General features: G+C 35.8%; 1 long non-coding RNA gene across 3 annotated transcripts in view; it reads left to right on the forward strand.

Moving 5' to 3' along the window:
* The first annotated feature begins 16,521 nt into the window (after positions 1–16,521).
* Positions 16,522–27,077, forward strand: part of LOC140687735 (uncharacterized) — a 30,797-nt gene continuing 20,241 nt past the window's right edge. For all 3 annotated transcript variants that reach the window (XR_012062252.1, XR_012062253.1, XR_012062256.1), the window contains exon 1: positions 16,522–16,743. This is a non-coding gene — a long non-coding RNA (uncharacterized lncRNA). The remainder of the gene's footprint in view (positions 16,744–27,077) is intronic.

A 27,077-nucleotide genomic window follows, 5' to 3' on the forward strand; every position in this document is an offset into this window, starting at 1 on the left:
ACGGGTACCTTCATTTCCACGTACACTCTTCAAATTTGGCACACACCCTTTATGAAGTTTATCTTCTAATTAAAAGAAATTTAATTGATTTTATGCCAAGGGCCCCTTAAAGTTATTTTAAAATAAGGAACACACACATAAACATACACACGTCATACCATCTTGAGGATTTGCATGTATGGCATTCAGTATCTAACTAATGATATATGATAGAAAAGAAATGTCTTCTAGTTTTCTTCATCTTTTGATTTCCATCAAATAAATTCTAGCCAAGATATTTTATTGAGAGAAAGAGAAAGATAGAGAGGGAAAGTCTTTTAGATTTTATTGGAATATTAGCATGGGAGTTTTCCCAGGACGCATGAACTATATAAATAGCACTTCTTTAATGATTGCCAGATGTTAAGGATTGAGTGTTCCCCTTGAAATTCATACATTGAAGCCTTAATCTGAAATGTAATGGTATTTGAAAGTGGGGCCTTGGGAAGTCTTAGGGTTTGATGAATTCCTGAGGACAGAAGCCCCATGATGAAATTAATGCCCTTTTAAAACGAGGAAAAGACACAATATCACTCTCTATGCATGCACCCACCAAAGAAGGCCATGTGAGCACGTAACCAGTAAGAGGGCCCACACCATCTATGCTGGGACCCTGATCTCAGACTTCCAGTCTCCAGAACTGTGAGAAATAAATGTTGTTTAAGCCACCCAGTCTAACGTACACTGTTATAGCAGCCCAAACTAAGACATCACTTGAAGCCATTTCCCCTGACTTTCATGAGTAACTAATTATTAATGTTTAATCTGGCCCCTGAAGTTATTTTGTACATAATACCAGGATTAGAGAGTTATCCTCATTTTGGTAGTTTCTGAGTGTCTTTTCAAAGCAATCTACATCATTTTGCTCTATGTATTAAGGTCCAAGTTGATTGGGAATCCTTAGCAATGGATTTGGTGTATATATAATAGTCTTTCATATTATATGTCTGTAAAAGAAGATACAGGAACTGGCATTTTCCTAAATAGGGCACTGTTTCTCTATTGTTTTTTAAGTTCAATTTAAAAAGACTATTACTCTGGGTCTGAAAATAAATATGATTTTCTTCCACTAAATTTTTCAGTATTTTATGCATTAAACATATCTTGTTTTTCTTTAGAATCCAAGCATTTCTCCACAATGTTTTTAGCACTGATGAGTCCTTACTTCTAAACTCATCCAGGTTGTAGTAGGAGGAGATTGCAGGTAGGTGGAGAGCTTTGTCTTCATCCCACCCTTATCAGCAAGTTTTATTCTTATGAGACTCAGTCAGTGTAGCTAAGAGATGAGGAGGGATCACCTTGTCCCCATCCCCACAAACCTCTGTGCATTGTAAATTGAATAACTTCACTGCACATATCCTTTAGGTATGAATTTGGTATTTGTTTTTCAGGTTTAGATTTAAATCTAAACTATGATAATGAAAGAAAGACTGTCAGAAGATGAGCTTATTATTCTGATTTTGACCCTTCTTTCCTGTCTCACTGAAATAATGATCTAGATATTTAATTGGAACCCTGACTGACTAGGGAAGAAGAAGAGATTGGGAAATCTCTTTTCTCATTTTTAATTCAATAAATATTTTTACCTGAAGTTTCCAGAGTGAAGTGCTAGATACTATGTTTATTTCTAACAGGAAAACTCAAAACAGATGCTTCCACCAAGACTTATTTAAGCACATAGTAAATTAAAGGAAGTAGCTTAAGATGGCACTAGGGATCAGAATGATATAGCAAATTTAGCAGTAGGTTTCAGACACCAAGTCTAAAAATTCTCAGACAAAAATAAAAAACAAATCCCCATGAGTCTCTTGGTGAATTGCCAAAGGTAGGCAAGGCAGTTGGCTGGATGTCTAAACCAAACCTTTGTGTTTCCTCTTCCATTGTATAAAATTGTCACTGGGAGGTGACTTTCCAGGCAGGGACAGTATATTCTGGTCACACTTCCACCCAAGTATGACCAAGTTCTAATCAATGGAAGGTGAGAAGTGACATAGCGTCGCTTCAAGACCAAAATGTTTAAGAAGTGAGAATGCTTTCTCCACTTTATTTTTCTTCTGCCAGCTGCAGGCAGAAGACTCCATGGCTAGTAGAGGAGCCACAAGATGGGAGGAGTCTGGGCCTTTGATTTTCCATGTGGAGTGTTATATGGGGAAGAAATAAAATCCCATCTTTAAAACACTGAAATTTGGGGAGGGGGTGTTATTTGTTATAGCCACCAGAGCTCTACTAATTAATACCCTTTGTGTTAGTAGTACTGTCAGGACAACTTAGACCCTAGCATTCCATGTTTGCTACCATGTGTTATAAAAGAAAGCATCTCTCCATTTCTTTTTACTGCCTACACTCTTCCATGCTTCTTCATAAGAGTAGGAAATATTAATATGATTGATTAAGTGGCAAGATAAATTTTAAACTCAGTTTTATAAGTGCAGGGAATTATTGTACTAAAATCTTCTGTGCCTGTATCTCCCTTCTTTTTCTTATCCTTTCTTCAACATACTGGAATTTAAGCTGAACTAGAGCCAAGGCCTCTTTCGTGCCTGATCACACTCTGTTTCAGACTAAGCTTCGTTGCTTTATGTTTCTACACTATGTGACTGATAAGAGAATGTTAAGATTCTGTGATTTAACTCTTGGCATAGGACTCCAAATTGAATTGAGATTTCAAATCAAGCTTTACCAGAGTTCTTCTACAGAAAATATTATAGGAGTCTCAGCTAATGATAAGGGAGGGGTGGATTTGCTTCTCACTCTTTATGTATATTAGATGTATTGTTCCCCTGGGAATTTCATGATCTGGAGAGGAGTAGGCAACACAAAGATTCAATTAAACTCCCCCTTAGTCTCTAAATATGAGTGACAAATGTTAAAAAAGAACTAGACAACTACCCTTATTTTAATCCCTTGTATAAAGCTTCTTGCATTAGCATCTTTATTGCCTCTTTTTCTCTATTCAAAACATTGAGTGCTATACAAATAAAATTTTAGTAGTCCATTGCACAAACCTAGAATAGAAACCTGGGTTTCCCAAAGTTCTGTTATAACTCAAATCTCTGGTTTTACCATTTCTCATAGTTATGCCCATTGATTGGTGGGAACATATTCATGACAATATTATATGTAATGTCATTCTGTATTCTTTTCCTCCAGATACCTCTTTGTGTGTGTCTGTGTAAGAGAGAGAGAGAAAACGATACTGTTTTTCTTTAGATGTGAAAGCACACAGATACCCAACTTTAGACATTTCTTTGTATCCTAATTTTATATGGTTTTAATCTACATCTTTCATATGCATGCCCACCTCTCTCCAGGACCATTTCTGCATGTCCCCCTGACCATAGCCTAATGAAATTACATTATTTTCATGCTAGCAGAGTACTTCTACTATTACACCTCTTACTGCAGCATACCTGATCCACTGTTCTCTTCATAGCAGGACTTGCCTATAATAATGCATGATGTTTTTCCAAATAAAATATGTTCTTCAACTTTAGTTTCCATCTCCATTTTACAACCAATGGCCTGTATCAGGAAGAACCACAGTGTACCTGGAAGACCTTCCAGAAACAATGAAACTTAGGGGAGAAATTCTGAGTGAGATGTGTAGTCTGGCTTTGGCCCAGCACACAGAAAGAATTTGTCCAAGCCTGAAGACAGGGAACCCTACGTAGAGATATTTGATTTTATGGAGTTTGTCAGTAATGCAGCCTACTGACTCTGACTTCCACTTATCTTGCAAAACTATTTCATGGTTCACAATTTCAGGCTATATTTAACTCATTGAAACCCTCATTTTCCATCTTGTACCATAGCAACCTGCCTCCATTTTTAGGACAAGAATATCAGGAGCTCCCCCAGCCAGTGGCAGTGTCTGGTGTGTAGAAAGGGGGGAACTGGATGGTGTGAGTCATGAGAAGTGTCTTTTGATCTCAGATACTCATGCAGTATTTTAGGCCTTTTCTGTAGATGCCTCAGGGAAATACTGGGGAGAGAACTGTGAAGAAGGGGTGGTACTGATTCTAAAAAAAATCTATATGTCAAGGAGAACTCTTGTCCCATATTTTTGTGTTGGCCTAAACCACATCATATATTGGATCCCTCATGGTCTAGAAACTACTGGACCTTGTAGTATTGTTCCATTTTTCCCACCTACTCTATGCATATATTTTATGTTTATTTTAATCCTGAGGATTCCCTTAGGCCCCAAGCCCTGTAACAGTGAAGAAAAGACAAACATGCTAATTTTACTATTTCCCTATCATGGCTGTAACCAACTACCACAAATTTTGTGACTTGAAACAACATGAATTTGTTACTGTACATTACTGGATGTCAGAAACCCAAATTGGGCCCCAGTGGACTAAAATTAAGGCACTGGCAAGGCTGCATTTCTTTCTGGAGATTCCAGGGGAGAATTCATTTCCTTACTTCTTTTTAAGAGGCCACCAGCCTGCCTTAATGCTTGGATCCTGTCCCCCATCTTCAAAGCCAACAGTGTTGCTTTTCTGTCTGTCTGGTTGTAGTCACAGCTCTCTCTGACTCTTCTGCCTCCTTTTCCTACTTTTTGTTTTAAGGACATGTGATTACATTGGGCCCACCTAGATAATACAGGATAACCTTCTTATTATAAAGTCAACTGATTAGCAACCTTAATTCCTCTTTCTCATGTCACCTAACCTATTCTTAGATTCTGGGAATTAGGATGTGGCCATATTTGGGGAATTGCAGAAATTATCCTGCCTTCCATATTGGTCAAGACAGCCTACCTCCAGCTCTGTCTATTATAGGCTGGTATATCAGCAGTCAATTTTCACTACTTGCTCCTTGCAGTATCATTAGGTTATAAACATCTATATAAGGTCTGTCATTTTTCTAGTTTCCACTGTTCACTTGATCAACATCTCAATTTCCATCTGTTTTTCATATACTATGTTTAGTCCCCCTAAAATTCTGTTGCCTGGGAGACACCCACAGGATTGGAAACATGACAACAAACCTTGAGAGATGTTGTACTTTACTTGGAAATGTGAAGCCTATGTTTGGTGTCAGATAAAACAGTTTGGCGAGAACAACACAAGTACCTAAGGAGGCTGCCCTTCAGAAAAGTAGTTAAGGGAAGTAAGATTTTTTTTTTGTATGTGATAGTTAAATGATTTATCCCAGTACAACCCAAAACACATACTGTGGAAACTATCTTTTTAACTAAGCAGAATTATGATGATTTTAAAGAAGGTATAGAATTATAAATTGCACAAGTTAATTGTTACATTTAGAAGCAGCAGGTGTATGGTACAAATAAAACTATAGACTAACAAGAAATCACTGGTTGTTGCTCCTATGAAAACACAAAGGGAGAGCACTAAGCAATTACAGAGTTTGGTGCTGCCTATCCAAGCAAAACGATTCTCCTGGACTCTCTCTAGCAATTAGCATTTTCCATTTCACAGAGCAATTATTTATATTCTTTCTTTCCTAATGGATTTTATTAATGACATCCATCAACCATACAAACATATTAACTCTGGAAATAAAACATTTAAAAGGTTGCACTTATTTCTCAATCAGAAAGGACAATACTAATTGAAGAAATCTCTAAAAACCAGGTTTTAACATGTGGATCAGGTGATATTGGCAGCCCAGCAAGGGAGTAATGAAATAATCTATGCAGAAAACAGTCAGGTTCTTTGCTGAACTTCCCATTTTGGATATCTCTGTTAAGTGCCCCAACATCCTTCAAATCATGCATTGAGAATCTTCATGTTACAGATAGTTAAAATTTTTTTAAATTACCATCTGTTGTTTGTAAGCACTATCCTAGATGCTAGAAGGATACAGAGCGAAAAGATATATGTCCTCAAAAAAATGAGGACTAGAAAAACCCTTGCAGCCAATACAGAATAAAGGTAAACTGTCTGAAGTATGACAAAGTGGTACAAAAATGTTCTAAGTATAAATGGATCGACTGAAAGTAAGAGGAATTAATTCCTAGAGAATAAGATGATCTTTCAGAACCATACTGATTGATGGTTAGACTTATGAAGGAGCAGAATTTTGGTAGGGCAATGAAGGACATACGAAATTTTGATATGTTGAGATAGGGAAAGGGGTTGACAGAGGCAACATATTTCAAAAGGAAAAACGAGTCAGCAGTGATGCAGGGGTGAGAAGTCTTAAGGCACATTTAGGGAATTGTGAGTGAGAGCATCGGTCTCCACCTGCTTTCTTTGTCCCTACATGTCTCTGACCACCATTCTTCAGTTTGTAGTCATGCTGACCTTTTTAAAAATGCAAGTATTCCAGAGGAGAGGGAGGTGGTGGGGGTTGGGTGGAATAAGTGAAGGGGATTAAGAGGTCCAAACTTCCTGTTATAAAGTGGTTGGGGGATGTAATGTACAGCATAGGGAATATAGTCAATAAGAGTGTAATAGCTTGGTAGGTGACAGATGGTAATGGCTCATAGTAGTGATCATTTTGTAATGTATAAAAACATCAAATCACCATGTTGCACACCTGAAACTAATATATTTCAACTATACTTCAATAAAAATAAAATAAGATAAATTAAAATACAAGTGTGACCCTGTCTTTCCTCACCTTTGAAAACTTCAGTGGTGTCCAGTTGTTCTCGGTGAAGACAAGCCTTATAATGCCCCCACACCTTCGTGCAAACTTCCAATCTCATCTCTTATTTCCACTTACATTAGGAGCCCTAGTAACCTGCTTTCAACCACTCCGTGTATTGACTTCCTCTGGTACAGCACCCTTGTAGTCTCATAACTAATTTCTTCTTTTCACCTGGGTCAACGCAGCTGTAATGACCCAGCTACTTCTTGGTCACGTTAGTCCTGACTTGCTAATCTTGAGAATTCTGAGCTCTAACTGTACAACATTAAGCACATTTTACGTCCTCAAGTGGACTACATCTGCTTCTGACTACCTTAGGACCTTCTCATGTGCTTTTCCCTTCTGCTTGGAATGAGCTCTCTCTCTACCTCCAAAGCTTCTGTCTCTCTATCTTCCAGCTAATACCCACTCAAAATTAGAGCTAAGGCTAGCCCCCATTTCCTCAGGGCACACTTATCTGACAGGGAAGACTTGGTTAAGTCCCTTTATTATATGACCTTGGATCAGTTGTTTGTCTCCTTTACTCTTAATAAAATTCCAACTGAAAACTGACTTTGGAAATTGTCTACAATATTTGTCTTTTCATCAAGATAGTAAATCTATGTTGCAGGAGACTGCGAATGTCTTATTAGCACTGTCTTCCATGTACTAGCAAAGTACCTGGCAACTGGTAAATTCCAAGTAAATGCTATTGAATAAATGAATGTATAAACAAATGAGGAGCTGTGACTAGGAGGACAGGCTAGATCCAGATTGAAGAGGCGTTGAATTTGATGCTCAGGATTTTGTGTGGAAATAAGAGGGTGTCTACATTTGTAAAAATAACTTGTAGGCTAGAACAAATGTTTAGATGTGAGAGGACAGGGCTATGCAATAAATTACAATACACTTTTCATCCAGGCAGACCTAAGTCAATTCAAAATAGGTAAATCTGGCACAACTTATTTTTTGTTTTCTGTGTATATAGATGTTCAAGTTCTCATTTTCCACTTCACCTTACTCTTGTCTATTGTCTATAGTCAACCTTTTTCCTAAAGAAATCTCTCCTCTTCCAGCTTAATCAGCCTATCTTCCTTTATTGTACTTGTGTTCTTCTGTTGCTCCTGGCTTAATGGTAGTTATGAAACATGTTTTCCCAAACACTCCAGCTCCTTCTCTATTCTCTGTGCAGATCTGATTCGTAGAGACAACAGACCTTTTAAATTGTCACCTTAACTTTTGCATTTGCAACATTTTAATTTTTATTTGGCTTTTTGAAAAGAATATATTGTGGTTAAGAACACTCAACATGAGATCTATACCTACTTAACAGATTTTTTAATTATATAATACAGTATTGTTATCTTTAGGCACAATGTTATACATCAGCTCTCTAGAAATTATTCAACTTGCATAACTGAAATTTTATACTTGGTGATTAGCAAACTCCTATTTTTCTCCTAGCAAACACAGTCCTATTATTTCTTTTATGAATTTGACTATTTACATAACTCATAAATGGAAACAAGCAATATTTGTCCTTTGTGACTGGCTTATTTCACTTGACATTATGATTTCCAGGTTCATACAGGCTGTTGTGTATTGCTGGATTTGCCATTTTTAAAGCTGAATAATACTCCATTTTATGTACATATCACATTTAAAAAAATCTATTCTCCTTCAAGGGATATTTAGGTTATTTCAACATTTTGGTTATTGTGAGCACTGCTGCAGTGAACATAGGGGTGCTAATATATCTTCAAAATTCTGATCTCATTTTTTTAGATAAATAACCTGAAGTTGGATTGCTCATATGGTAGTTCTCTTTTTAATTTCTTGAGGAAATTTCTTGCTATTTTCAATAGCAGCTGCACAATTTTGCATTCTCACCAACAGTGTACAAGGGTTCCAGGTTTTCCACATCCTCATCAATGTTTGTTGTCCTTTGTTTTTATTGATAAAAGCCATGCTAACAAATATGAGGTGATAACTCATTGTGATCTTGATTTCCATTTCTCTGGTGAATAGTGACTTTGAACATCTTTTTATGTATATCTTCTTTGGAGAAATGTCTGTTTGAGTTCTTGGCCCATTTTTCAATTGGATTATTTGGGGTTTTTTTTCATACTTTTGAGTGGTAGGAGTTCTTTATATATTATGAATATTAACCTAATTATATATATGTTTTGTTTTTATTTCCATTCCATAGGTTGCCTTTTCACTTTGATTATATCCTTTGCTGTGTACAAGCATCTTAGTTTAATGTAATCCAGCTTATGTATTTTTGCTTCCATTGCCTGTGGGTTTGGTGCCATAAGCATGAAATCATGGCCAAGATCAATGTCATGAAAAATGTTTGCCTTTAATCCATTTTGAATTGATTTTTGTGTATGACATCCAAATTCATTCCTTTGCATGTGGATATCCGATTTTTCCATTGTTGAAAGACTGTCCTTTCCCTACTGTTTATTCATTGCACCCTTGTCAAAGATCAGTATGCATGGATTTATTTTAGAGCTCTCTGTTTTGTTTGAATAGTCTAGATGTCTGTCTTTGTACAAGTACAATGCTATTTTAATTATGGTAACTTTGTAAATATATTGAAATCAGGAAGGGTGATAAGCCAGCTTTGTTCTTTTTCAAGACTATTCTGGATATTTGGACTCTTCTGTGTTTTTTTTTTTTAATTTGAGGATTTTTTTCTATTTCTATAAAAAACACGTTTTGAATTTTTGTAGTGATGGCATGGAATCTGTAGATTGGTTTGGATGGTATGGATATTTTAACAATATTAAGTCTTCTAATCCATAAACTCAGGTTATCTATTCATTTGTTTGTATTCTTTACTTTCTTTTATAAATGTTTTGCAGTTTTCAATCCTGAACTGAAATCGAAGTCCTTCACTTCCTTAGTTAAGTTTATTTTAGGTATTTTATTCTTTTAGATACTATTATAAGAGGGATTGTTTCCCCATTTTCTTTTTCAGACAATTCATAATTAGCATATAGAAATACAATGAAGTTTTTGTATGTTGACTTTGTATCCTGTACCTTTACTGAATTCATCAATTCTAACTTTTTTTTGGTTGGAATAGGGTTTTTTTATATTTAATATCATGTCATCTGCAAACAGGAACAGTTATATTTCTTTCTTTCTGATTTGGATGCTTTTCATTTATTTCTCTTGCCAAATTGCCCTGACTAGTTAATATGCTGAATAGAAGTGGTGAGAGTGAGCATTCTTGTCTTGTTCCTGATCTTCATGGAAAAGATTTCAGTTTTTTTCCTCTTGAGTTTGATGTTGGTTGTGCACTTTTTGTATGTGGCTTTTATTATTTTAAGTTAATTTTCTTCTATTCCTAGTTTGTTGAGAGATTTTTTAATCATAAAAGAATATATATTTTAATAAATGCTTTTTCTGCATCCATTGAGATGATCGTGTGATTCTTAGTCTTCATTCTGTTAATATGGTATATCACACTAGTTGACTTTCATATGTTAAATCATCCTTGTATCCCAATTTGCTGGTATTTTGTTGAGAATTTTTGCATCTATATTCTTCATGGAAGTTGGCCTGTAGTTTTCTTTTCTTGTCGTGTCTTGTCTGGCTTTGGTATCAAGGTAATGCTGGCCTCATAAGAAGAGACTGAAATTTTTTAAGAGTTTGAGAAGGACTGGCACTCCTCTGTAAATGTTTGGTAGAATTTACCAATGAAGTCATCTGGTTCTGGACTTTTCTTTGTTGGGAGGTTTTTGATTACTAACTCAATCTCCCTGTTAGTTATAGGGCTTTTCAGAATTTCTGTTTCTTTATGATTCAGTCTTGGTAGGCTGAACATTTCTAAGAATTCATTTACTTTTTCTAAGTTACCCAATTTTTTGACATGCAATTATTCATAGTAATTTCTCATGAATCGTTTTATTTCTGTGGCATTAGTTATAACATGTTTCATTTTTGTATTTATTACTTTGAATCTTCTCTCTTTTCTTAATTTTTGTAGCTAAATATATTAATTTTGTTTATCTTTTCAAAAAATAACTCAGTTTCATTGACTTTTTTCTGTTCTTTTTTTTTTTTTTCATTTATTTTTGCTCTGTTCTTTATTACTTCCTTCTGGCTAACATTTAAATTTGATTTAATTTGTTTTTTCTAGTTCTTTGAAACATAAAGTTAAGCTGTTTATTTGAGATCTTTCTTGTTTTTCAATGTAAACATTTATCATCATTAACTTCCCTCTTTATACTGCTTTTCCTGAAATTCATACATTTTGGTATGTTGTATTTTCATTTGTCCCTAGGTATTTTTAAATTTCTCATTTTATTTCTTTCTTTGATCCACTGGTTGTTCGAAGTGTGTTGCTTAATTTCCATGTATTGGTGAATTTTTCAGTTTTCCCTCTGCTGTTGTTTTCTACTTTCAGTCCATTGTGATTTGAGTAGACCCTTGGTATGATTTCAATCTTAAAATTGTTAAAACTTGTTTTATGAACCAACATGTGATTTATCTCGGATAATTTTTTGTGTGCTTGAGAAGAGTACATTTTTTACTGCTGTTTGTTTGACTATTCTATATATGTCTGTTAGATTCATCTATAATATTGTCCAAGTCCACTGTTTGTTGATTTTCTGTCTAGTTGTTCTATTCATTGTTGAGATTGGGATATTATTGTATTGTTATTTCTCCCTTCAATACTGTTAATACTTTACATATTTAGGAGCACTGATGGTGGGTATATCTATATTAAGAATTAATATATCTTCTTGGTGAATCTACCCTTTTATCATTATTTAATGTTCTTCTTTGTGTTTTGTGACAGTTTTTGACTTAAAGTCTATTTTGTCTGCTATAGATATAACCACCTCTGCTTTTTTTTTGGTTACCATTTGCATGGAATATCTTTTCCTATCCTTTTTCTTTCAGCCCATGTGTGTCCTGAAATCTGAAGTGAGCCTTTTATATACAGCATACAGTTGGAATTTGTTTTTTTATCTATTCAGCTATTCTGTCTTTTAATTAGGAATTAATTTAATTTATTTAATTCATTTTTTATTTTATGTAATTATTGATAGAAGAGGATTTACTATAGACATTTTGTTAATTCCTTTTCTTTCTTTTGCTGTCTTCCTTTTTGTTTTATTTGGGTTTTTTGTTTATTTGTGTTGGTATGCTATGATTCCTTTTCATTTTTCTTTTGCATAACAGCTATAGTATTTTCTTCGCAGTTACCATGGGGTGTATATAAAATACCATAATTATAACAGTCTGTTTTAAGCCGATAGCAACTTAACTTCTATTGCATAAGAAACTCTACACTTTTACTCCTTTCCAACACTTTGTTATTGATATCACAGTTTATATCAATACATATTATGTATACTTTAATGTATTTTAGTTGTAGTTATTTTAATACCTTTAAAAAGTTTTATACTAGTATTTAAATTGATTTACCCACCATTATTACACTAGTACATTATTCTATATTCGTCAATATATTTACTTTTACCAAAGAATTCTATACTTTATATGTTATTGTGTTGCTGTTTAGTATCTTTCATTTCAAGTTGAAAAACTCCCTTAATCATTTCTCATAAAGCAAGTCTGGTGTAGGTCCTTCAGCTTTTGCTTGTCTGAGACAGTCTTATTTGTCCTTAATTTTTGAAGGTCAGTTTTACAAGGTATAGTATTCTTTGTTGGCAGGTTTTTTTTTTTCCCCTCAGAATATCATATATATCATTCCCCTCCCTCCTGCCCTGGAAAATTTTTGCAGAAAATTTTGCTGATGGTCTTATACAGTTCCCATGTATGCAACAAGTCACTTTTTTCTTGCTACTTTCCAAAATTCTCTGAATTTTGACAATTTAATTATAAAGTACATTGGTGTAAATTTCTTTGTTTTTTTTTAAATTATTTTTTTAATGTATTATTTAATTATTTTATTTTGGTAGGGAGGAGAGGTAATTAGGCTTTATTTTTAGAGGAGGTGCTAAGAATTGAACCCAGGACCTCGTGCAGGCTAAGCGTGCACTCTACCACTTAGGCTGTACCCTCCCCACTGATGTAAATTTCTTTGAATTCAACTTTTTTGGAATCCTTTGAGCTTTCTAAATCTGATGTCCATTTTCTTTTTTAGATTTGGTAAGTTTCAGCCATTATTTCTTTGAATAATCTTTGTAATCCTCTTTCTCTCTCCTCTCTTTCTGAGATTTTCATAACGCATATCACCTACTTGATGTTGTCCCATAAGTCTCTTAAGCTTTCTTCAGTTTTTCTCTTTATGTTCCTCTTTTAAATGACCTGTCTTCAAGTTTGCTGGTTTTCTCTTCTGTGTCTTCTAATCTATTAAACCCTTCTATTGAATTTTTAAGTTCACTTACTGTATTCTTCAGCTCTAGTATTTCTATTTCACTCTTTTCAAAATTTTCTACCATTTTTTGGAAATTCTCCCTTTGTTCATTGAACATTTTTATCATGCTTGAATTCTTTGTCAGGCAAATTCTATAACTCTATTTCATTAAAGTAGACTTTTGGAGTTATATCTGGTTTCTTCCTTGGGATCAATTTATCCTGTTTGTTAATTTTATTTGATTCTGAGTTAGTATTTATGCAAACAAAAACAAAAACAAAAACTGCCATCTCTCCCAATATTCTCAGATTGGCCTTGTACAGGAAAAATCTTTCACTTTCAACCTGGCCTGACCTTTTGTGGGCCTCTCTAAAGTTAATACTAGTCCGTACTATCGTCTTTGTTCCTTGCTGCACCCAGGTGTCTAGAGTATGCCAGGCCCCATCAGCACTCTGACAGACAAGAGAGAAGCCAGTCTTTTGGATGGCTCCAGAGAAGTTGAAATCCTGGGTGTGCAGTCCAATTCTTCCCTCCTCAAGGCGACACTGGGAGCTGGGTTGTATTACCCACTCACTCTATGCTAAGCCAAGGAAGGGAGCTGAGGTAAGTGCTCACCCACTAGTTCAAACCATAGTTTTTCTCTCTGTACCCTACAGGGGACTGGTATATGCTAGGCCCTGTCTGATCTCTGAAACATGTGAGATAGAAGTCGGTTTCTCTGGAAGCACCTGTAAGTGTTGGAAATTATATGCACAGTCCAGTGCTTTTACTCCTTGGGGAAGCTGAGAGCTTGGGTGTATCATCACTCATTCTGCGCTGAGCCAGAGAGAAGAGCTGTGATCAATGCCTGCATGCTAGTCCTGACTATTGTTTTGTTCTCTGTAGCCCCTGAGGGACTAGCATAATACTCCATCAGCTCTCAAAGAAGAGAGAGAAAAGTGAGTCCCTCATGTAGAAACCCAGAGAAGTGGGGATGTTGGATGTGCAGACCACCTCACTCACTCCTCAGGGAGAAGTTGGGAGCTGGAAGCTCCATCCTAATTATAGGGCACTGTTCTGGGGGTGAGTATTTTGGTAAGAGGATGTCTCTGCTTCCCCTGCTAGTTTTAAAGTTGAGAGTTATTCACTTACCTGGGGTGGAGAACCCTCTTAACTAGTTTCTTGATTTCTCACAAAGAGAGTTGATATATTCATTGTTGTTCAATCCATGTCATAGGAGGGGAAGGAGAGTCCAGGATTTCATATTCACATTCTTGGTATGTCACTCCCTTGTAACATTGTTACTGAATTATTTCTCTGCTTCATTTCAAGTAGCACCTATAGATTTCAGGCACCTTTGCTGTTCAAAGCCCCAGTCTACTGACATACATACTTGGCTGAAAAGTCCAATAGGAGCAATAACTGAAACTCTACTTTATACAAAGTGAGCTTTCCTTGGGATTAAAACACTTTCTTTGCTAATAATCCTTGTAGCTACTATGCCTGTGGCACAGGTGCCTAAAGAAATTAAGGTCAAGCTACAGGGACTTCACATTCAAGACCCCTGCTTCTCAGGCTTGTGGAGTCTTACGTCCATGGCCTATTTCTGCTGCGACCCATACTGAATACAAACAGGCAGTAGCTTGTGATCAGCACTGTCAAACTGCAGGGGTCTGGCAAATTCAAAATTCCAAAGAAATCTTATTTTCCAGAGTCTAATTCTTACGTATTTGTTCAGTTGAAAGCCAGTTATGTCTTACTTTGAGGACTGAACCCTTAACCTTCAAGTCATTGTTGCCTTTCTGAATCTGTCCATTAATATGATGATACCCTAATACTTTTAAATAGAAAAACCACAACTCTATTACCTACAATTGAGAACTCACCCCCACTTTAATGTTCCCTTTCCTTTAGGCAGCTCCAACCGTCCTTTCAAGAAACGCTAAACAATGAATAATTACACATCTAGCATAAACTTTTCAGATCTTTAGATAAAGCCTTTATATGCTGATTCTTTTTTACAAATCCTTTTTGTCTAATTCTAATTCATTCTTCATACAATTATTCTATTAATAAGTGGTATTACTAGAGGAAAGTTGTTTTTTACCATTGGAAATACTGTTTCCCTGGCACTTGGATACACATAAAACAACGTAATTGTTGGCAATGAGATTGTATCTTGTATTAAAATAAGTGTTTCTCACTTTAAATTATGAGAAGTGTCAACCAAGCTGATGCCTTCATTTCTAAAGACTTGAATAGGTAAGATCTTACATAAAGTAAAGGAACATAAAGAGCAGTTTGTCAAAAGACAGAAATATTGCTGATGTGTGACAGATTCCTTTGTCCTTCTGGAAAGACAATTTTCAAAATTTCACAGGATTGAAAGGAATGTGGATTCATAACATTTCACTGAACTCAGTGAGAAGGCACCCATTAGAAGCAGTATAATCTTTGAGGATTCTCTTTCTTCAATAACAAACACTTTTCCCATTTTGTTTAGGTTAATCAAATGCAAGCTTCCAAAGGAAAAAATGTCACCAATAATCATAACCTGTTTCAGCTTAACCTGTTGCAGAGGAAGGCTGGATGACTTCTAGGGATGTGAATTTTATTTAAGGAAGGCAGTGGCTGGTTAGCATAACTAAGGTTGTGTTGTAAGACTACGACTCTGACTCTCTGAATCTGAATTAGGCTGGTTTAGAAAGTAAGAGTTCGGAGGCAATTATAACTCTTCTTTTTGTTGATCTCAGACTCTCCTAACCCAATTCACTTTCTGGTGAAAGAGCCCAGAGTAGTCACATGGTAGTGTGGTAGGTAACCCAGGAGGACCAGAGTTTCTCTACCTGGGAATGGCACAGAAGGCATCCTAAATCTTGGGTCCCATCATGGAGGGATGTGTCAGGAACAATCAATCCTAGTACTCAGTCCTTCTAGCCACAGTGACAGGTCCAGAGGTGAGCATCCACCACAAGGAAACCAATATGAGTCTTCTCTGAATTTTTTTCTAATTAGACTGAGAGAAAAAAAAAAAACTCTCTGTTTTTTGGATCTTGGGTACTGATAGTATATCTGTCTAATATAGTGAGACCATGTTCCCATGTTTCTCACCACACACGGATGCCTGTCATTCAGTAGACAAAATAAATATTCTGATGTGAAGCACGAAAAGATGAGAGGAAGAGAGAGAGCGAGAGCATATACATGCAAACACAAGGCTTAATGGTGTTAAAATTTCTGCCCTTTGCAAGTTCAGTTTTGTGCAGTAATAAATTTCTGCCACTATTTATTTGTTTTTAAGAAAAGCACAGAGCAAGAGGTAACTAAAAAGCAATATAGCCTTAAGATCTATACAGTAAATCTTAAGAGCTAAAGAACAAATGCGTGTAATTCTGCTTGCCTGGCAGGAATGAGTAGTGATGAAATGATTCCTGAGTCCTCAAGATCTGAATTTTCCGAGTGAGGGAAGTGGTTAACCAGGCAATGGAACGCTGTGTGAGAGCTCTGTGAGATCACACAATGCATGTAGGAAATAGAAACTGATATTTGTGGCAACATATGTACGGGCGCCAGAGGGACAAGACCGAAAAAGAAATTGCTTGTTGTATTTTACTTTATTCTGAAAACAATGATGGATCACTGAAGACTTTCCCAACAGAAGAGAGAAATGTTCTGATTTGCATTCAAGATAAGTGATTCTGCCTTATAATTTGGAGGATAAACAGAAGGTACCAAGACAAAGGAAAGGAGGCCACTTGGGGGTAATTAAAATAATTGAGGTAAAAAATAATACAGGCATGTACAAAGATTTTTCAGTGAAACTCCAAGATTTTGCCCCCGATGGTGAGAATGGTCATATATAGGCAAAATGGGAGCAGAGGGAGCTTTGAGGACAAATGGGAATAGGAACACAAGATGATATGTTTGGTTTTAGCATATTTGCATCACTTGTTCTTATGGTTCTTCCAGATAGATAGTTCTAGAAAATGGGTGAAAATATAGCCCTTGTATTTAGGATAAATGTCAGCACTAGAGATACACATCTGAGAAACATCAGCAAAATTTTTCTTAGCTGTCTCTGATATTGAATACAAATTTTGAAACAGGTTATTGAATAGAAAGTAAAGAAGTAAAAAATATTGTCATTTAACCCTCCAAAATTATCTAGATGATATCAGTGCTATAAAGAGAATTATTGAGAGGAGATTTTATAGAATTCTGGAAGGCTGGAGCACTGATTGGATATTTTTCTCTTTTATACCCAAAGTGTAAGATGTAGACTTGCATATTTTCAAAAAAAGAAGAGGCCTATAGTTGTTAACATCTTCTTTGAGTGACAGTGAATGGATGGGTAGTCTAAGTTCTTCCATTGTTAGAGATGTAAACCACAGAAATACAGTTGGTCCCAGCATGATCTGAACTTCTCCAATTTGACATCATCACCTGCAGTTGAAGGCTTCCCTGGGTTGGACCTTGGGCTCCAAAGCAATCTGTGTTCAGATTTCAGGCATCTGCTCATGGTTTTTGTGTGGGCATATGTGGCATGTGTATGTGTACTTGTGTGCTTGTGTGTGTGTATGTGTGTGTGTATGTGTGGCTTGTGTGTTTACAGCATGTGTAGGCCTGTGTGTACACATATGGGTATGACTACGATCTCTTTCTTCCAAAATAAAATCACCTGAAATGAAGCCAGGGTCAGTTGAACTGGTTCAAATTATTTGATGAATTAACTTAGCTAAGATCTAAAATTCTAGAATGATGTTGTAAGATAATTATAAGGATGTGATTCCAATGTAAAAATATCTTTGGAAACAGTGTTCAAGACTCGGTATGGTTGCTATTTTGTAATGCAACTGAGTATAGTATGCCTAACTGAAACAAAAGTTATGCTGATATGCTTCAAGTAGATATTTGATAAATCAAATGTACCAGCTCAGTTCTCTAAAGAAACTCATGTAATTCGGATATTTTTCCCACTTGTTAATAATTTTCACAAAAATTTATTAAGGGTCTTGTTTTATTTTTACCACCTTTAACTGACTAACCAAAGCATCCTTTAAATGTAAGTTTATATCTTCTTCTTCTAGTTGGTTGCTCAAAATGCTGAGTTTTTGATTTTTAGAATTTGCTGCCCTTTCTTTGGCCATTATTATGTAGAAAATAAACTGCTGCTGTTCAGAGTTCTAGTAGCTCACACATTTAGTAGTTTAATTTTAAAAATACATTTTTTATATTTGCTATTATAAATGAGTATTTTCCTGTATTATTTTGTAGTAAAGGAGAAATTACAGTTCTTGAATACAAAATAATGTGTGTGTGCGTGTATGTATGTGCTATTACAATATACCCTATGAAGTCTGTGTTCATTATTTCATAAATCAAGTGTCAAGAATTATTTCCAAAGATCTATGAGCACATGGCATGCATAAGTAAGAGCATTATGGTAATATAAAAAGCTAAAGGATAAATGTTTATAATTCTATAAAGACTGCTCATTCCTCAAGCCAATCTAATTAGTATTTCTGATGTAATGAATGAGAATCTACTAGTATTCAGGCAGGGTTCAGAGAATGGCATTACATAAATCAGGTAAGTGAGAGATTGAAGAGCTGTAGCTATAAATCTGTCATATTGTTCCTGAATTTTCTTTCATATATTAACTTTAAATTTACAGGATAATTATTAATTTTATTGGCCATAACATATAGACATATGGCCTGTTCCTCTTATGGAGATGTTATTGTTATAAACCTCATTACATAAACAAAAGTTTTGAGAAAAATAATTAACTGGTTGGCTAAAATATAAAATGGAAAGTATTTCTATGTTAGATACTTAGGAGTTTGGGATCATCTGAATATTAAGAATTGATACATTTACATGTTTTAAAGATCCTATTTGTATTATTGCAGACATTACCTAGTGCTACATCGTCTTAGTATTCCTGTTATAGATAAATGATTAAAGATTTAGAACATATCAAAATGTGTTATTCCCTTAATCTTCTGCTCTTATTTCTGGCAATTTGTTTTCATTAGTACCTAAACTTGAGGGTACAGCAGGGCAAAATTTCTACACCCAAGGGAAAAAATCAGGATAATGATATACCATATGCCTCATAAATAAGAAACTGAATTATGAATGTAATGAAAAATAGAAAAAAGTATCAAACTTATGTTTTAAAAATTAATGAAATTGAATTATAATTACAAACATTTACATTGTCAAGGCTTAATTTCTAGCCAATTTCTTTGTTTTGCCTAATTATGTCTTTATATACTCCTTTATGTATCTCCTGCTGTGTAGCAGCAACATCTGTTATCCCATAGTTTCAGTGGGTAAGAAATCCAGGTGTGGTTTAGCTAAGTGACTCTGGCCCAAGATCTGTCCATATGGATGTAGTCAAGCTGTTGATCAGAACTGCAGTCATCTCAGGACTCACTTCTGTGACCAAAGACATTGTTGGTGGGAGTCAAAAGATCCACTTCTAAGCTCATTAATGTGGCTGTTGACAGGCCTCAGGTGACCATTTCCAATCTTACGCATCTGGCCTCTCTACAAGGATTCTTTGGTAGCTGGTTTCCCATACCATGAATAATCCAAAAGTAAGTGAGAGAAAGACCCACTTGAAAGCTTTTCATAACAATCTTTTTATAACTCAACCATTACTTCTGCCATGTTGTATTCATTGAAAGTGAATCAATAAGTTCAGCTCACAAACAAGGGGAGAAAATTACATGAGAGTAATTAACAGGATAATTAATAGGAAGTTAAGGTCATTGAAGAAGCTGCCTACCATACCTGTTAGCCTTCTTTTAGGAAATTTTCCACCTAGCTAGGTTATTTGGTACCATCACAGCCACTATATAAACGTAAATTTATCTTAATACCCAAAATGTATCCCTATGACAGAGAGTACTCAATTATCACCTAAACTCTTCTCCATGATTCTTACCTGTCTCCACTCCTCCTCTCCTTACATATGTCCAACTTTCATCATGCTCCTCAATCCCCTGACAGCTTTCCTTCCTCTTGCCTCAGCAGATGGCTGCACTTTCTTACCTCCCAGAGAAACCAAAGCTCATTAAGCATTAGCATTCTCAACTTCCTACCACATCCCCAACACACACAAATTAATCAGAGCTTATATTCTTTCTCACTTTTTCTTCCTGCATCTCAGAGGAAGATTTTTATTTCTCTTCTTGTAACTTCAGCTAGCCCTTCTGGGGTTGATGGAAGCAGCTTAGCTCTGTTTTTCAAAATGAGTTAGTTTCTCAAACATCCTGAATGAAAAGTACCATTTAGGATGCTTTCTTTCCTGGAAATTTAAATTCATCAGGTTGGGTTGGGGACCTAGGAATTTGCATTTTAGCCAGGACAACAGATGATTCTTATCTTCGGATAAGTTTGGAAAGCACTGAGTAATGTCATTTGAGTAAGACTAGTTATTAAGTATAATACACATCTTAGGGAGTACATTTGCTAATCGCTATGTGGAATACAAAATTACACATTTGAAGGGACATGACATAAAATTAGCTTCTAAAGGATGAAATAGAACATTCCCTAAATGAAAATAGCTAAGAAGTTGACAAACAGAAATATGAACACATTTTAGTTACAAACAGGATGTTAGAGTCACTAAGTGATTGCAATCTGCTAGGCTTTCTTTGGGAAGATTTTCACAGGAAGTTGGTTAATACTGAGCAATACTTTCAGTAACTTGAACATTTTTGTTTTATTTTCATTTTTCAAGGAGATAATGGAAAATCATTGTGGTGGTAGGTTTTGTTAAATCTGAGAAATGGTAGAGGTCAAGGCATTAAGTGAGTTTACTTGGATTGGACGGAGAACATTAGTGTTATTACATCACTTAGGAAATATGATGGAGGATGTCTGGAAACTTGACTTGGGCTGTTACTATAACCCAAAAATTGTTTGTAGAGAAAGGTAGATTTGTGACCTAGTGATGTTTGAAAAAAAAACCCCACATATTATTGAATATTATGTGTCCGCTTCAGGCTAAGAATTGTATAACCATTATAATTTAAACCTCAGAAGGACACTATCAGGGAAGTATTATTATACTCCTTAATAGATGAATAAATGAAGGCTCAGACATGACCAAATCACAGTGCAAGAAAGTGATAGAGTTGGAAAGCCAGTTCAGCTCTAAGTCAAATTCATTTCATTTCCTATTACTATACTATTACAAAATAACTAAATTTTTGAATTATGTATCCAAGATGATTTCCACACAAGATCATTCTTAAATTTACATTAGAGGGAGAAAATCTGTTAGAGAGGGAAAGAGGAGAGAGAAAGAGAGAAACTAAATCAGCAAGCACCCAAATATTATTTTGAAAAAAAAAAACTGTATTCTATTTGAGTAATGATGGGCAGTCAGCATGCTAGTCTTCTACAATTTGAAGAAAACCTGACACGTTAAAATTCATGAAAAAAAATTTTTTTAATTATAGAAGCTTCACAGGCATCATTTAACTACTTTGATTTCTGACCATATCCTTTTTTTTTTAAGAAAAAACTGAATAAAGATGAAATCTCTGGATGTTTTTAATCAATATTCGAAAATTTTTTCTTTAAATTTCCAAAATTGAAATTGGTAAAACATACCATAGAATTATCTTCAAATGTCATGAGGGAAATTGTAGAAAGGGATAGAGTAGTGTTTGATGTTAGCTACATCTCAGTAATGATATAACCCCTTAGTTTAGCATCTTTGGGCCTCCATGTAAGACAAAGCAGTCACCTCCTATTGTGGGTATTGGAAGCAACTTCAAAGACCAACTCTAGGACTCCTCTACTTGTAAAACTCTAGGTGGAGAGTCAGAATATAAGCCTCTTTTTTCATGACCCACACTTCTATGGGTCCAACACTGGTTTTCCCTTTCCAGAACCCCTCGAACTGTAGCATTTCATATCAACAACCCACCCCAACTTCTCCTGGTACGGCTGCTGCTTTTGCAAGCCACAGTTAACTATCACAAAACCTATGCCTTCAGTACCACTTCCCAATGCATAAACCCCAGCAGGCACTCTTGATAAATCTTTGATTCCTACTCTAACAGCTGCTCTCAGATTTTCTCTGGCTGGCTTCTGAGACCCAGGAGAGTTATAAGGATCCAATCAACTGAGAGGACAAATTTGAAAATACTTTAAAGGTTGTAAAGTGCTCTAGACCTATAAGAGATACTTTGTAGTGTTTTTTTTTTCTCTTGAAAAGTTTTTATAGATCCTGTTAGAATTGGGTCAGAAGGACTTGAGTGATTTTGAGACATTGGGAGGAAAACCACATTTTTCCAAATGTGAAAATACAAGAAAATATGTAGGTATGAATAATTACCTTGGTAAATATTACTGTTTTGAGGAGACATCACTCTTTTTCACTGCAATCTAATCATTCAGATAAGAATAAATTTAAGAAAAAATCTGCATTTGAGACAGGGATCATAGTGGGGTTAGAGTTTGATGAAATTAGGTAATAAAATAGTAATTCCATTTCTAGGATGCATTTTCATTTTATCTGTTTATATGCATGTTCCATGTGAACAGTGAAATCTAGATGCATACTAATTAGTAATTAATATTCATCAACTTGTATAACAATACTCAGCATAACAGTGATTAGCTTTAGACATTTATAGTATCATGAATAACTAGTTAAAGAGATGCATTATTTTCACTAGAATTACACTATGTTCCACAGGGTAGTTTGTATTCTGATACTGAGAAAATATGATAATGTTTTTAAACCCCACATTTCAAGGAAATTGAACATATTTGTTCATATACCTGACAAGTAGTCATGTCAGTAAAACTGAATGAATAATGAAATGTTTTCCAAAGAATTATTTTCTTAGTCTTATGATAGTCCTTATTTTTTGTTCATCCATGGGAGAAATTAGTCTGTCAACAAATATTCTGAACTCCAGTTAGACTTGTGGTAGGCCATGGAAATACAGAAATAGGCACCAACTCTCAAGACCCATCTCTTTTGACTACTCAAGGACATAGCCCTGGCAGTTGTCTGTTGTCTTTGCTACATCTTATTTTTTCTTTGAATTAATATTCCCAGCAACTTACAAACATGCTGTTATCTTATTGTAAAAGCATTTTACCCCTTCAGAATTTCCTGTTCCTATGTGCTGCTTTTTTCTCTCTGATACCTATCACCTCCCTTGATGCCATTGTCCTGTTTCACTTTGGCCTATCAGTAGCATTGATTGGCCCAATTGATCTTTGTCTGATTCTTGGCTTTCAGGACACCACACTCTACTAGTTTGTTCTTTTATTTCACAGTCAGCTCCTTCTTAGTCATCTTTGTTGGTTAACTCTAATATCCCTGACCTCTAAAGTATGGAATTCCCAGGGCTCTCTCCTAAGACATTTTCTCTTTTTTATTTCAGTTACATATTTGGTGATCTCATCTGGTCTCATGGTCTTAAATTCTACTAGTATGCCAACAACTCCCAAATTTATGTCTAGAGCACAGATCTCTTCCCTGAATTCTACACTAATAAATTTGACTGATGACTCTACATCCAGATCTAGAGATAAATATCTCAGACATAATATGTCTAAAATTAAATTCCTGATATGCTCCATGAAAGTAGCTCATCCCATGGTCTTCTCTGTCTCAGTAATTGGCAACTTCATATTTCCAGTTACTAGGGCCAGACACATCAAACTGATCTTTGCTCTTATCTTCTCACACCATACATTCAGTCATTGATATAAATCCTGTGGACTCTACTTTAGAATATACCTAGCACTGACCATTTCTCAACCCTTTGTGGTACTCTGGTCTATGATACCCTCATTTGTCACATAAATACTGGCTTCCAAACTGTGCTTGTGTCTCTTTAGTCTGTTATCAACAGAGAAGCCTGTTAAAATGTAAGTCAGATCATGAACTCCCCTGCTCAAAAGCCTCCAATGGTTTCTCTTCTAACTCAGAGTAAAGACCAGAGAACACAGTGCCCACCCAATCTAGTTCCTGCTCACTGACATAATGTCTTACTTCCTTCTCTCTCTGCACCAGCCATGAGATGACATCATGCCTATGTCTTGATCAATGAAATATGATCCCTCCTCTCCTTTGCACTTGCTGTTTTCTGCCTGGCTTGCTTTCCTCTCAGATATCTTTATGACCTGCTTCCTTACTTTCTTCAGAAAACACCAGCATTTTAATGAGGGTTTTGGTGACTACTCTATTTAAATTATGCTGCTTCAGATTTTCCTATTTCTATGTGCTGCTTTATTTTTCTTTATTATAACTATTACCATCTAACATATTATGTAATTTACTCATTGACCTTGTTTCTTTACTGTCTTACTGCACTTTATTGTAAGCTTTACCACCAGTTCTTGGCACATAGTAAGTGCCTATATATTTACAAGTTTTAAAACCTAGTTGTGGAAACAAGGTTAACACTTAAGAAACAAAATACAAATGGCATAAGGCTGAATGGAATGATGACAGTAAATTTCAGAAAAAAAGGGAAATTTAGAGATCCAGAATTCTTGGTGAGCATTTTGGCGGTGGTAGAGGGGACTGGGAATTTGATGAGTAAGCTCTGAGAACCTGAATCTTCCACTGTACATTCAAGCAAAGACCTATCCCCTTCTCACTCAGATCACTCCACCCAGTTTTGTGCTCCTGGACACAAGCCATCTACTGTGCTTGAATAGTCTTTCCTTTGTCTTTGCCAATGGGGGCAAAAAGTTCACCCTCCTATCCAGGATCAAGTATTACCTCCTCTTTGCATTTACTAGGTGATAAGCTCTATGAAAATAGATAATGAATCTGTTTTGCAAACCATTGTTTCGCCAGTACCTAGCACATAATAAGCATGAGCATTATATAAATATTTGTTGGATGAATGAATGTGTCTTACCTGACCTCCACATTACCACTACCTTTCCATCTTGATTTCACAGTAAATTTCTTAGGTTTTTCCAGTGTTGTAGTGACTGTATTTGTCTGTATCCACAATAACTTTTAAATTTCTTGAGAGTCAGCCTATATCCTGCCATGTTTGTGCTTTTCACCTTCCTTCACTAGGAGTGTCACTACCCAGTACAATCAGTAAGTATATAAATTGCAAAGTATGTTTATTAGCAAATATTGCCTTAACAAATTACTACAGGATCTCTGAGACACACAACAATAAACATTTATTTTGCTCATGCTTTTGCAGTTTGGCAAGGGTTCAGCCAATCCAGTTTGGGCTTGCCTAGGTGATTCTCACCAGCAAGGTCCATCTGCAAGTGTTCCTCGTGTCTCTTGTCTTCCTTGGATCAATGGCTCAGCTGAACCGTATTCACATGGTAATGGCAGAGGGCAAGAGAGCAAGCTGAAACCTGCAATGCCTCTTGTTGTCGAGGCCTGATTAGAACTTTGCCATTTCACCCATTTCCCATTGCTCAACATTCACTCCATGTCTAAGCCAGAAGTCAGGGGGTCAGGAAATATACTCTGTCAGTGGTAGGAGGAGCTACAGAGTCACATAACAAAGGGTAAAGAACTTGGATCAATACTCCAATCAATCACATACATTGGCTTCAAAAGTACAGTAATTTTACAAAAGAGTTAAGTGATGGCTTAGTTTACACACATAGTAAATAGGAGGGCCTGGAATTGAACAGAGATTGGTCTGTCTTACAAATCAATTCTATGCTACTTCCTAATTTGTCTATAATCCTGGCAGGATTAGAATGCCACTCAGAGTCCACTATTTAAATGCAGAGACAAGGACAGCGATGATGTAACTCTATCCTCTATTAGTATCACTGGATAAATGAGAGTACTTGATCACTTTACCAACTATTCCAAGCCAGATGCCTCACCTTGTATATATAAGACCTGATGCTTTTAGCTCAAGTAATCTCCTGAATTTTATCTTCTCATTTTCAACGAGCTCTTATACACATCATTTGGGGCAAGAAAACTTTAGACTCCAAAGGAAGAGTCTTTGAAAAGAGATATTAACAAGGATAAGAAAACACACCTTGAAACTTTATTAGTAAAATGAAACTTTGAATTTTTTTTCTTCTATTGTTACCCTGTGCATTTTCACATTGCCTTCCCCCAACAAGCTGTTCCTCACAGGAACATATTGATTTAATCGAATCTTACAGCTGTAGCTGGGACACGCTCTGAATAACAATCAGGCTTTTATATGGAATATGACTTAATTTAGAGAATAACTGCTGATGCAAGATGGCAGAGTCATTAAACTGCCTGGCTGATCAATGTACTACCATTTGGAAAAGCTAGACTAGAACTAAATAGCTTTTCACATTGGTTGTCAGACATTCTTTTAAATATCTTGTTATGTGTTATGACAGATGGATGAGAAACAGCTTTAGGTAATCAGAAGATCAAGCCAGCAATTGGAATCTACCAGGAGAGGAATATCACCTACGTACAAGAGGCACTGCTCTTAGCCTCAGGTGTTTCAAGGAGCGCTCCGTATCAAACCAGAGATAAAATGTGGTTCATGCCCGCTGTGGTTACAATGACAATGGAATATAAATCCTTAAATATAAAGCAGCCACTTCCCCTATTTTCTCAATTTTCAGTGAATAAAAAATTCCCTAAGTTCAAGTGAGAACATTGTTCTTCTTATAATCTGTGCCAGTGAAGCTATTATTTATAAGAAATTCATGGAAGCAGAGTCTTTATCTAAGAATTTGCAGGCCTTCTGCTGCTTATTCTAGAAGGAGCTGTGTCCCCGAGACATCCTGGTCATAAGCATCAGACCTCAGTTATACAGCTCATTGCTTGATTCCGAATTCTCAGGGAGTTGTCTTAATCAGCAGCAGCCTGCCCTGCTCCAGCTAGCCCAATTAGGATTAAGAAACAAGGGAAAATTTCTTGCTTCAAAGAACAGTCATGCAAACTCGTCAGTTGGGGAGGAATCTGGACTGTAGCCCAGCAACAGGGAGCCACAGTTATGGACCTGAGAATTTTTAATTTTAGCTCATTTTCATTGGGAGTTCTATAGCTGTGGCTATGATTTTTAAAATGCTCTAAGTTGATATAACAACAACTATCCTCTAATGGCTTCCTTGCTTGATGAAGTCCTAT

The sequence above is a fragment of the Vicugna pacos genome, chromosome 2, assembly GCF_048564905.1.
Source record: "Vicugna pacos chromosome 2, VicPac4, whole genome shotgun sequence".
Lineage (NCBI taxonomy): Eukaryota > Metazoa > Chordata > Mammalia > Artiodactyla > Camelidae > Vicugna > Vicugna pacos.